This window comes from Malus domestica, chromosome 01, assembly GCF_042453785.1.
Source record: "Malus domestica chromosome 01, GDT2T_hap1".
Taxonomy (NCBI): Eukaryota; Viridiplantae; Streptophyta; class Magnoliopsida; order Rosales; family Rosaceae; genus Malus; species Malus domestica.
The window spans coordinates 19,053,792-19,066,899 of record NC_091661.1 but is presented as its reverse complement, the minus strand read 5'-3'; positions in this window follow the sequence as shown (position 1 = coordinate 19,066,899).

The following is a 13,108-nucleotide window of genomic DNA, read 5'->3' as shown; positions in this document are numbered from 1 at the left end:
CCCAAAAAAAAATTCTTGACTTTTTTCGTCACAAGAGTTATTACTATTTATTTTTTTTTTTTATCAAAGGATAGAATTGTATTAATAATTAAATACGCCAAACACGTTATACCAAACAGTTTCATAAAAACCAAAATTATAATAAACGCGGTCACGTGCGTCTTACATGCATGACACAGACACCGCCACCACCACCACTACCTTTTCCTCTCCTCGGTTCAAGATAATGTCACGTGCCCTTCACAAGCTCCGTCGCTGTTCTCCCGCCTACTTAATCACCAAGGCTTTTTATTTGTTGTTCGATAAGACCGATGATCGATCGGATCAGGCCACGTGTTGTGCCGACGTATATGTTGACACGTGCCGGGTATGCGTTGGTTGGCGTTGCAGGCAAAACGCGTGAAAGGACGAACTGGCTGGCGGTCTGCGTGTTTAATGAGTGAATTGAGATTCCCATGAGAGATAATAACTCACGCGTGTGAGAGTGCGTGAAAGGTGTGAGTCCGGGAATGATGTGGCTGCGTGTGCACCATGCCCTTCGGATGCGGCACTGAGTGTTTTGTTTTCTCTTGGTCCCGTTGTTTATTCTAGAGACAGATTGTCTGCAATCCTGTTTAGATGTCATTCCCATTCCCTCTTATTTATACAGTCACGGTTAAGCTACGTTAAATTTTTATATTTTTATCATTTTTTGTCTTATTATCTCTAAAAAAAATTAATATAAAATGTTGAGTTGGCTTAACAGTGACCGCACAAAATAAGAGGGGATTGGAAGGGCATCCAAACAGGAGGGCATACAACCTACCTCCGTTTTTTCTCTTGTGCCAAATAGCAGGACCATCTCAATTTATTTATTTTATGTTCGGTAGAAAACTCATTTAGTGTTCTGGCCTATATTTAACAGATAGGGGAAAACGGATCGATGGCACAGAAAAAATATAGAAAGAGATGCTTTTGTAAGATTATGTAGAGAATGTGTTATTTTATACCCTTATTTATAGTAATAAGTAGGGGTGGGCATGGTGCGGTTCCACCTCTAAACCAGAACCTTAAATAACAACGATTTGGTTCGGTGCGGTTCCGCTTAAATTTATTACTAGAGTCGTACGATTCGATCTACACCGGTTCCGATTTGATCCATCCTGAAATATTGAAATTTCAGTTCAGGATTGGTATTCAAATTCTTGTCTCGAAAATTTTTGGTTTGGGACTCAAATCCCATTTTCGATTTGGGATCCCATACCGAACCACCCCTATTCAGGATACTCCTCTTGAGTTTGACATAATTCCAAAGAGAACTAGCAATGTTACAACTCAGAAAATTTGCGCATACTAATTCCATGAACAAGCTTCTGAAACATCACCTTTGGGAGTGATTTGGTGAAGAGATCGGCCAGATTGTCTTGTGAACAGATTTGCGTGATTTCAATCTTCTGATACTCTTCTTGCTGATGTGAGAAGAAGAATTTCGGCGCAATGTGCTTGGTGTTGTCTACTTTGATGTAACCCTTCTTGAGTTGTTCAATGCATGCCACGTTGTCTTTATAGATCATCGTCGAGACGTTAATGACGGAGTAAAGATTGCAAGAGCTTCGAATATGGTCCACAACTGCTCTCAACCAAAAGCATTCCCGAGTTCCTTTGTGTAAGGGGAGAATTTCAGCATGGTTAGACAAAGTGACAATTAAGGTCTATTTAGTTGACATTCAAGAGATTATGGTGCATTCAACGGTAAAGACATAACCCATTTGACAATGCGCATTTGTACGGATCAGATAAGTATTATGCGTCGGCATAACCAACAAGGTGATAATTGACTCGAGATAAGGGGGTGCGACATCGCTCGAGGATCCGTATGGATAGAACAAACGGTTATCGCACTTAGATAAGGATCCGTATGTAGTACCCTTAAGGTAACGAAATATGTCTTTAACACCAGTCCAATATCTGTTTGTTGGTGCATTACTGTATCTTGCCAAAAGATTAACATCAAAAGAGATGTCAAGTCTAGTGCATTGAGCTAAGTATAGTAAAGTGCCTATCTGACTTAGATAAGGAACTTCAGCTCCAAAATCTCTTCATCATCCTCGTTCGGACATAAGGGATATTGTTTTGCATCTAGCAATCGAAAGACCATATGAGTGCTCGAAGGCTTTGTTTTATCCTCGTTAAAGCGGCGCAACAATTTCTGGGTGTAGTTCAATTGATGTATTAAGATTATATCTGAATGGTGCTCTATCTTAAGACTGAGACACTATCAAGTATTTCCTAGATCTTTTATATCAAATTATGACTTCACGTGACCGGCAGTTCTCACGAGCTCTTCAGGAGTTCCGATGAGATTCATGTCATCGACATATACTGCAACAATTGCAAAACTAGAATGTGACTTCTTAATGAACACACAAGGGCATAGTTCGTTGTTCACATATCCCTGACTAGTCAAATACTCACTCAGACAGTTATACTACATTCTTCCGGACCACTTCAAACCGTAAAGTGAACGCCCAGCCGAATTGAGAGCGTATTCTGGTGTTTGGAAATATTTGATCCAGTCAATGTAGGTCATTCCGAAACTTTCATATAAATATTCATATCAAGATCCCCAAAGAGATATACAGTTACTACATCCATCAGCTGCATACTCAATTTTTTAGAAACTACCAAATTGATAAGATAACTACCAAATTGATAAGATAGCGAAAAGTAATCGTATCCATAACGGGTGAATAAGTTTCGTCATAGTTAATTTTAGGGAGTTATGAGAAACCTTGCATAACAAGACGAGTTTTGTAACGCACAATTTCGTTCTTTTTATTACGTTTCTGAATGAAAACTCACTTGTAGCCAACGGGCTTCACATGTGGAGAAGTATGAGCTACAGGTCCAAACAGCTTACGTTTTGCAAACGAATCGAGTTCGACTTGGATTGCTTGTTTCCAGTTTGACCAATCAGTTCTACATCGACATTCATTAATAGAACGGGGTTCAATGTCATCGCTCAACATGATCTCAGTAGCTACTGCATATGTTAATGCATCATTGACAATCATTTCATTTCTACACCAAACATTATCCAAGCTAGCATAATGGACCGAAATCTCACAATTTTATAGAGGTGGATTTGTCTCTTCAAGGACGCTTCTATAATCTAGAATTTCCTCTTGAGTTGGATAGAATAAGTAGGCGACAGTCAGATTCACGGTAGGTTCTTCAGGGGCCTGTGTCATGGGTTTCTTCTTTCAGGGGTGTGAATCCTTTGAACCAAGTGGTCTTCTATGCTTATGTGTAGGGGCAGATGATTGGCTAGCCACTAATGTATGTGGATCGGCCAAAGTGACGTCTTGGGCATCCATGAGGGATGTTCGTCGTACATTTGGTACATCTATCTTTGTAAGCACATTCGTAGCTGGAATATGTGATCTTATCACTTGCGCTAGATTGGTGAAAGCATCTAGCATACTCTGAGCTACGCTCTAAATATCTAATTTGTGTTGCACTTCAGTTTTAGACTGAGTTGTCCACGATAATTCGCGTTGTTCTTCAGGAACGTTAACGTTCTTATCTCTTCCTAATGATGGAAAGACTGTCTTATAGAAGTGACAATCCGCGAAACGAGCGGTAAACAGATTTCTTATCAAGGGTTCTAAGTAACAAATGATCAAAGGAGAATTATATCTGACATAAATTCTCATCATTTGTTGAGGCTTCATTTTTGTACATAAGGATGGCGAAATCCGCACATATATAGCACAACAAAAAATGTGCAAATGTGATATGTCGAGTTCGTATCCGGTAACCAACTGATTGGCATTATATGGTTGAGTAGCAACGGGCCTCAGGCGAACCAACATAGTTGCGTGCAATATTGCATTGCTCTAAGCAGCGATCGAGATATTGATACGTATGACCAACGATCAAGCAATCATTTGTAAGCAGTTAATGAATGCATTTGCCAAGTCGTTCTGGGTGTGAACATGGGGTACTGGATGTTAAACTTCAAAACCCAACCGACATGCAATAGTCACAAAACGTTTTAGATGTGAATTCTACAACATTATCTAATCGAATAGATTTGATTGAATAATCAGGGTGGTGATCCCTAAGCTTGATAACCTGAGACAAATGTTAGGAGTGCAGAGTTCATTGTGGACAACAAGCACATGTGTGACCAACGTGTGGAAACGTCAACCAAAACCATAGAATATCTAAATGGTTTGCATGGAGGGTGAATCGGTCCACAAATGTTCCCCTGAATCCTTTGTAGAAAAATAAGAGGATTCGAACGAATCTTGTCATAAGAAGGCTTAATAATAAGTTTTCCCATAGAGCAGGTTGACATGCGATTCCTTGAATCGAACCTAAATTTCGGGTTAGTGGATGTATGTGTGATGATTTGAGGATACGTTGCATTGATGTTCGTCCAAGGTGTCTCAAACAAACATGCCAAAGTGTAATTTTGTGCGCGGTCCCAGAGGTAAGGCCAGCCACATAGTGGCTTTCTGTACGATGTATGGTTGTATTATACAAACCATTTAGGATACACTCTATCTTCTATAGAATACGCTTCTGGCTATATTCATAGAAAGTGATGCATAGAAGTTCAACTCTATTTTCTACATAGGTTTCAGTGTGATAATTATTATCTCTAATATCCTTGAAACTCAACAACATTCTTTTGGAACGCCGAGAATAGATGCCTCATCAATGGTCAAGATTATACCATTGGACAACATTATACGTGTCTTACCACATCATTCAATTAGGTTGGATGGTCCTGAGAAGGTTGTCAGAGGTGCATTCTTATGTATGAAGTTAGTGAAATAGATGCGTTCACACAAAACGGTATGTGTGGTTGCACTATCTGCCGGACAACTAACTTTCCCACTAGTCATACCTAGAAATAAAAATTAATTTGAATCGGTCACATGAAAAGAAATCTTAAAACAAATATCCATTTAAAATAGTTTATATATTCAAGGATGGTAATTAAAAAAAAAACTTATTATCCAAAAAACAAATCACCAACAAATAATCCAAACATAAAGGAAAATTGTTCAAAATTGAAAACAAGGGGGGTTCAGCCACTATATGGAATTCGGCCCCATTATCTAAAATTTAACTAGAAATAGTTCATGTCTAATATTCTAATATTCCATAGGGGTGGTATCTTCCTAAAAGTCAGAAACCTCCATCTTAGTACTTTTCGGTTCATCCACTTGCACAATGTTTGATTCAAACTTCTTACGACGATAATGATATTCAGCGACAACCTTCTGAGGGAGCATGGCAAACACGGGACCAATGGTCCTTTGAACCACATCAGTAACACATGTCTGCATCCATGGTTTCAGGTACTTTGCCTTTATTCTTGAAGTTTGGGGTTTTGAGAGCAAACTTAGGCCGCTTATAGGCTCGATTTCCTCCCTAAGATGGGCATTGGCTCTGTTGATCTTGACGGGGTGGCTTCTGGCCGCCCCTACCACGCCTATGTTGGCATTTTGGGCGCTGATTTGTGCTATAATGTGCTTCAAGCACATCAGTCGCCCTAGTAAGTCGAGCTTGATGATTTTTCATCAACAACTGATTCTGTTTTCCAATGAAAAGTAAAACAGAGATCAAATCCGAAAACTTAGTGAACTTCTGAGCCCTATAATGTTGTTGCAGGACAATATTAGTAGCATAAAGGTTGAATAGGTATTCTCCAAGAGATCATCTTCGATCAAGGTCTCGTTACAGAACTTGAGAAGTGATCGGATTTGACAAACTTCATAATTATATTCATTCATAGAATTTTAAAGTCTTGGAAGCATAAATGTTGTCAGTCATGTCTTGCTTCATGCAAGAAGATGTCCTTTTAGTGATCAAAATGATCAGCCAAAGCGACCCATAATGCTTGTGGATTCTCCTCAGCAAGGTACTCGGTTTGCAGTGCATCATGAATGTGTCTTTGGATGAAGATCGTAGCAGTGGCTTTCTCAGCTTCACCAACTGGGTTGTTCGTCTCATCTTCAATGGCAGGACATAAATTCTTTGCAGTGAGGTGGAGCTTCACATCTGGGACCCACATGAGGTAGTTTCTTATAGAGACCTCTAAAGCGGTGAAGTAGAGTTTGTTCAAATTCAACATGTTCCTATCACAAAATAAATGAACAAGATGTGGTTAGTGTGATGAAGAAGAAAAAATCAGTCCATTCACATATGAGTAGAACATTTAGGTTCAAATAGACATGTATTGGTTTAAATTTACATGAAAAAGCTTCGGGTTTTCATGGGTGATGCTTTTAAGGAAAACTTCAGGTTTTCAAACAAGACATGTTTCTAGAAACTTCAGGTTTCAAAATAATTATGAACTTCAGGTTCATATGTTCCTGCAGACAAACACAAATATATATACAGAAAAATGCAACAAGAAAATATGCAAATAAAACTTCAGGTCTAGAATTATAATTGAATAATTATTTGGACTTCGAGCCAAATTTAAGGTGTGGGGGAAAATTTCTAAAACCCATAGGGCCTAAATAATAATTAGGCAATTAAATTCGGGGCCCAAAATAAGGGGTCAAAGCCCATGAGTGGGCTAATCAAATTTGTACTATGGTCTATGGCCAAAACTGGGTTTAGATAGACGCTGGCTGATCAGGCCCCAAACAGAATTTGGGTTGCGAGCCCAGTAGCAGTAAACGGGTTGTAAGAACCGGGTCCAAAAAACAGAGGCCCAAATGGGCTCTGATCAGATGCAGCGCGGTGTAAGTGCCCCGATACACCAACTGCAAGCTAGGATTATGTGTATACGGAGGTGCATTGCGGGCGCAGAGTCACCATAGCCCTATGGCTGGTGTTGCGCTTTGGGTCGAGTCGTGGACTTAGGCCGTATCAGGTGAGTCTAGTTTGAACAAATTTCCATTGCAGGTTGAAAAGGCCAACCCAATTGGGCTTGGGTTTCAGCCAAAAGAACACCCTAACTTCACTGGGTGTGGTCACCAAGGACGAAGGTCGTCGTCGCCGTTTTAAGCGGCCATGTTTTGGTCAAAAGAACTCGATGCGAGTTAAGGGTTTGACATGGAATTCGATGGTGTGACAAAGAGAAAAGGGAAATCTCGACGTCCATAAACCAAAAAACCCTCATATTCAAATTTGGGGTTTTCAAATCCATGGAGATTTATACGAATCTCAACCAAAATCAAAGTCGGCGACGATTACAGGTCGTCGAGGATGGCAGGGCATGGCTGCAGGCCATACGTAGGATGCCATGAAGGGCGTAAGAGTTGGCCGGTGGACGACGTCAAAACGACATTGTGAATTTGGGTTCTAAAGGCGTGAAGCTTTTAGCTCCGGTCATGGGTTCGAATAACCCTAAAAAAAAATTTTGATTTTTTTTTCAATTAATTCAATGCATATTTAATTAAATAATTTAATGAATGAACATATATAGGATGCAATTCATGGCAATATAATTCAAGAATTATGGATAAAATGCATACACAGTTTATGTAGAATCTAAAATTTGAAAAACGTAAAGTTGGGTCATGCATTATGGTGAATGTTCATGCTATCAGGGCTACAGAAATATCGAGATAAAAACCGTTGTTTTGAAAGAACCTAATTGCATGATGATATTGGTGAACTGGTTTGCGGCAGAAAACTTCCACGTCAGATCCTAAGCGCAGCGGTATGAACGTGCTGATAACATATTGTGGCCTATATTTAATTGACAGGGGAGAGGGGGTCGGTGACATAGAGAAAATATAGAGAGAGATGTCTTTGTAGGGTTGTGTAGAGAATGTGTTATTCCCTGTACCCAGTGCCTTTATTCATAGTAATAAAAGAGAAATCATTCTCCTCCAAGGAATACATGTCTTAATAAGGTTGAATAACTAAAATCAAATATAATATAGAATTTACACATTCACACTTCAATAAAAAGTTTATAACATTTAGTTTCTTTTTTATTTAATTATGTTTTATCCAAAAGTTTATTCGATACTACTTGAGAATAATGCGGAAATGAATAAGTAGGATTTAAAACAAAAGATTTAAAGCAAGTCCTTACATGATGGTGTATGTTCAAATTCCGTCGATGACTAATCTAACATCTAATATAACAAAATCTATTTTTTGATAGAAAAAAAAAAACAAAAACAAAAGATTTTTAAACAATTATGATACTCAAGACTTAATATAACAAAATTTATCTTTTGACAAAAAAAAAAGATTTAAGCAATTATGAAACTCAAAACTTAACAGTTAAAATACTCAGTATTTAATTACCTACAACATTTGCATATATTAGATACAATTATTATCTGATGATCGTATATAATTTTTGTGAATATATATATTTAGTTAATTATTTGACCGTCAAGATGATAAGTATATTAAACACATGATATTATGCCGAATCAAGTAAAGATTGTAACTAAGTGATTGGTTGTATGGTTGAGTTTTGGCTCTAAGCCTACAAGGCAAACCCTAGCCACCATGGTTCGGTAGCCAAAAATTCATAGTACAGTAATACTCATGCTCTCTGCTTTAATTGTTTGGTACACCCAAATAAATTCCTCTACTCTACATTAAGATGCATTTGTATTAGAACCATAAAGAATGTGGAATTGATTTTAAGTGCGACTTTGGAGTAAGAACCGTAGAATCGACTTTTATAAATTACATGTTTGATATCAAATTATTATAATTGATACAGTGTGTAAAAAGAAAATGAGAAACAGTGACAATAAACCCACCATTAAGGATATTTAGCTAAGAATCGCTATCAATTTTCATCTTCCTTTGATTCTACTCAATTAAGGCCCACCATCGTGATTATTGTGCCTCCTAATCGTAATAAATCTTCTAACCTCAAACCAATGAGGATCCTCTTCGGATTCTTTTTGTGAGGATTTCAAGGATTTTTCAATCATATTCGTTCATTGTATATCATGTGGTTAGAAATCATTGTAAATTTTTTTTATTTAAAATTAAACAAAAACAGTACCTGACGAAAACTGATCGCACGATGAACAATAAACGGATGTGATTGGAGTATCTGCGGAATCCCCACAAAGAGGATTCGGAGATGATCCTCATTCACCTCAAACATATACAAAAATTCATTATGAATATCTGATGCCCAATCATGAAACACAATCCAATGATTTTGTTTTTAGTAAAAATAGTCTTAGATCTTGACATAACTTCTCACTTTGATTTTTGAGATTGAAAGTCGATACAAATGGTTATTGAGTGTTCATCGAGAACTATTTTGGTCCCTATGTTTAAAATCTTCGTTAATTGATTGTATCTCTGTCTAATCAAATCCTCCACTTGCATTTCCATTTAATGAAGATTTTTATAAACAAAATGATTGATAATGGACAAACTCAATAACCACTTCACTAAAGTAAATATTTTTTTTTTCAATCTCAGAGATCATTTTGGTTAAAAAGCTAATGGTTTTTCCACTGTTGGATTGTGTTTTCTTTTGGTAATGAGAAATGCTAATGAGACTCTCTTAATAGTGGGACTCTTCATAACATCTCTGTCACTTCATGTTTTTTACACAATATTATATAATGTCACACAAGAATTGACATAAATAATAAAGTGGCAGAGAATCCATTAAGAGTTTTACTTTAAAAAATCTCCTTCGTCGGTAATTTTCTTGTGTTGTTCGTGTCTTGGGGGACCTACACGCGTCAACCGCGTTTTCCCTTCTTGATGGACCCCACTAAGAACTGTTAAGCACATAAGTGAAGATAATTTAATCGCATTGGAGGAGACAACATAGTCTTCACACACCACACTTTTTTCCTTAAAAATAGTGTACCTATGATATTAAAGAAAGTTGCGGTTTCATGCCTAACTACTTATAAACTCATATAATGTTTTTTATTTCTTCGATATGGAATTGATTTTCTTAACAAATCTCTTATGTGTGCGAACTTTCAAGCCTAGTATGTAGACAACACAAATTAAGTGTTTTGGAGCATGTGTGGTCATTGAGCTTCATATACGAGATAACCTGCTCTGATACTATGAAGAATAACCCAATTACTTATAAGCACATACAATATCACTCTCTTTTCAATTTGTGCCATTTATATTCTCAACATGTACTTACATCAATTAATTTCAAAGTAAAAAATGATAATACCTTTTCGTTCTATTTTGTCGCTCTTCATTACATCTTAAAATATTACACGATAATTAAACTGTCTATTCGATCTCAAGTCCGAAATCTTTAACTATTATCTAGGTTAAATTTAGTTTTGTAACTTATATGTCTACAAATTTTAATGAGTGGCTCCAATAATTTATTTGTTTTGATAATGTAGACACGTCTATGTTAAGCTAAGGACGTAAGGACTTTCAACATGATGAATTTATTCATTTATGTTTTATGAAAAAAGAAAAGAAAAGCATGATGTTACTTTTAGACAAAGACTCCTAATGCGATTGAAACTTTCCACCCTATTCGTTTCATATCTGCAGAAATCTTTTAAACCATAAATTTTTTAGTTCCCAATTTTAAATTAATAATGGAAGGTGAACAAATTTTTATACCACAATCACCTTTCCCAACCTCCAAAAATGTTTTTTCGATCATTGGTTTAACAATTGACTCAGTAGAAAAGTGTGAACAACAGCTTTTTAAAAGGAAAAAACATGAGGTGTGGGTTTGATATTTTGTAAGCCGTGAATCTGCTTGATTGTAATCACATGTACGGTGCAATTCTCAACTAGTCTCATTCAAACTTAAAAGAGATAGATAATCGTGGTTCACCAATTGTCTTTTTTTTTTCTTTTTTCTTTTTTTCAAATAAAGTAAATTGTAGTAGTGGTCTCTTAACTTTAACTCAATTGGAGCAATGATCACTCAACTAAAAATCCATTACCATTGATCCCTCAACTCATCAAAATATGCAGCTATGGTTCCTTAACTAAAAATATGTTACCATTGGTCCCTCAACTTTAATCCAACTGGAAAAATGGTCCCTCAACTTGTAGCAATGGTTATTCCAACATAACTCATTTTGACAAAGTTGACAAAAAAGACCATAGTTACATGTTTTGATGAGTTGACTGTTGAGAGATTCCAATTGTAGCAATGATCCTTCCAACATAACTTATTTTGACAAAATTTTGACAAAGTTGACGAAAATGACCATAGTTACACATTTTGATGAGTTGAGGAACCAATAGTAATAAATTTTTAATCGAGGGACCATTACTCCAATTTGATTAAAATTGATTGATCATTGCTACACTTTCTTCTTTCAAATAATAATAATAATAATAATAATAATAATTCTTGAAAACTAATGATTATTATATGATATAAATTACACCTATTGGCATATTGGTAAGTACCTAGAAGTCAGTATATCCTGAATTACAAGATTGACAATGGTAAAACAACCAAATTAATATGGAAAATAAGTTTCGATTCAGGTTTATCTTAACCGTTGGATCACGAAGTCACGTCTATAAAATTTCATAACGGTGCACTACAAGGTAAGAATATCAAGTAATAAATCAACAAATATATAATAAATTATAAGCTCAAACGTCTTAATTCAACATACATATTGGTTTGCCCAATATGTCGTTGATTACTTGTTTTTTGTTAGTCCTATTGCAGTGGATTACGAGGCAAGAATATAAATCGTAAAACAACAAATATAGGATAAGTAGTAAGCTCAAACCTCTTTGTTTTCTACATGAATTTATTTCATATATAATGAAATAAGAATATCACTAGTAAATAACTAAGGGGTGTGCTATCCACACACTCCTTGATAATTTCTGTCCGTTGATCTTTTTCAATTCATCAGATTAGACGGTCGAAAATTAAAAGGGTATGTGAGAAGTAAAATGAGGTGTGTGGATATCACACCCCAATAACTAATATAATATAAGTAGTAAGTTCAAACGTCTTTCTTTTGCGCTCGAATCTGTCTCGTATGTATATATTGTCAGTAATCACATGTGCAAACACTATCACGAAAATAAATCATGAGATATAAATATCAATGGTAAAACAACAAATATAAAATAACCAGTAAGTTCAAACGTCTTCCCCTCACGTCTTATCTCATATAATAATAGTAAAACAATATATGTAGATTATTTAGAAAGCTCAAACATTTTCCTTTCGAAAGCTCAATCATTTCTATCGTGGTTTTACCTTTGGACCAAGAAATTAAAAGCTGTTACTAACTAAACTTACCTTAATTAATTACATGAGATAATTGTAAATATAAATAGATTAGCTTTAAGTCCTTTAATTATAAACAAAATGAATAATTTTTTGTTAAAAGCGATATATTATTAGACCAAAACGCAAATAAGTATAATAAGCTTGTTTTTGTAAATTGGGAATATAATCAAAATTTGAACATCATATAAAAATACAACCACACTTTTTAAGTTTTTGATATTAATAACTAAAAGTTGATTAAAAAAAGGGGAGTTTTAACAAAACAGTCCCGATACTGTTCACTTTTAACGAAAAATCACATTTATACATTTCCCTTGTACTATTCACTATACCTTTAAAAAGGGTTTTTCATTAAAATTGAAGTTTTTTTGGATTTTTCATTAGTTTTCCTTAAAAAAAAAAGTTTTAATATACCCTCAAAGTTCAAAATGGATAAATCGAAAGTTGATATGAAGTCCACTTGCAATTATCATTTACACCTCTAATTTCCAAACGATCCTTAGTCGATCTATCCACTTTGAATTCATAATTCTTCCTTATTGCTATCATACTTAATAATTGCAAGTGACAATTTCGTGTATTAGTACTTTTAAAATTAAATCAGTAATTTCATATCAATTTTTAATTATAATTAGGCTAAATTGGATTAATGGTCCCCGTGATGAGAGGGTAATCGGAAGATAGCCTCGTGGTGAAAAAATTCGGATTTAAACCCTTGTGGTGAACTCCGTTAGGATTTAAGCCCAAAATTAACATTCTCCTCATCTGTCTGTTAACCCATTCAACCTTCATAACCAAAAGAAAAAACTCATTCATCCAAGGCTATGAATTCGTTGATCCATGCTTCGATTCCATTCAAATATTGAAAAACGAAATATTGGGTTGTGAAAA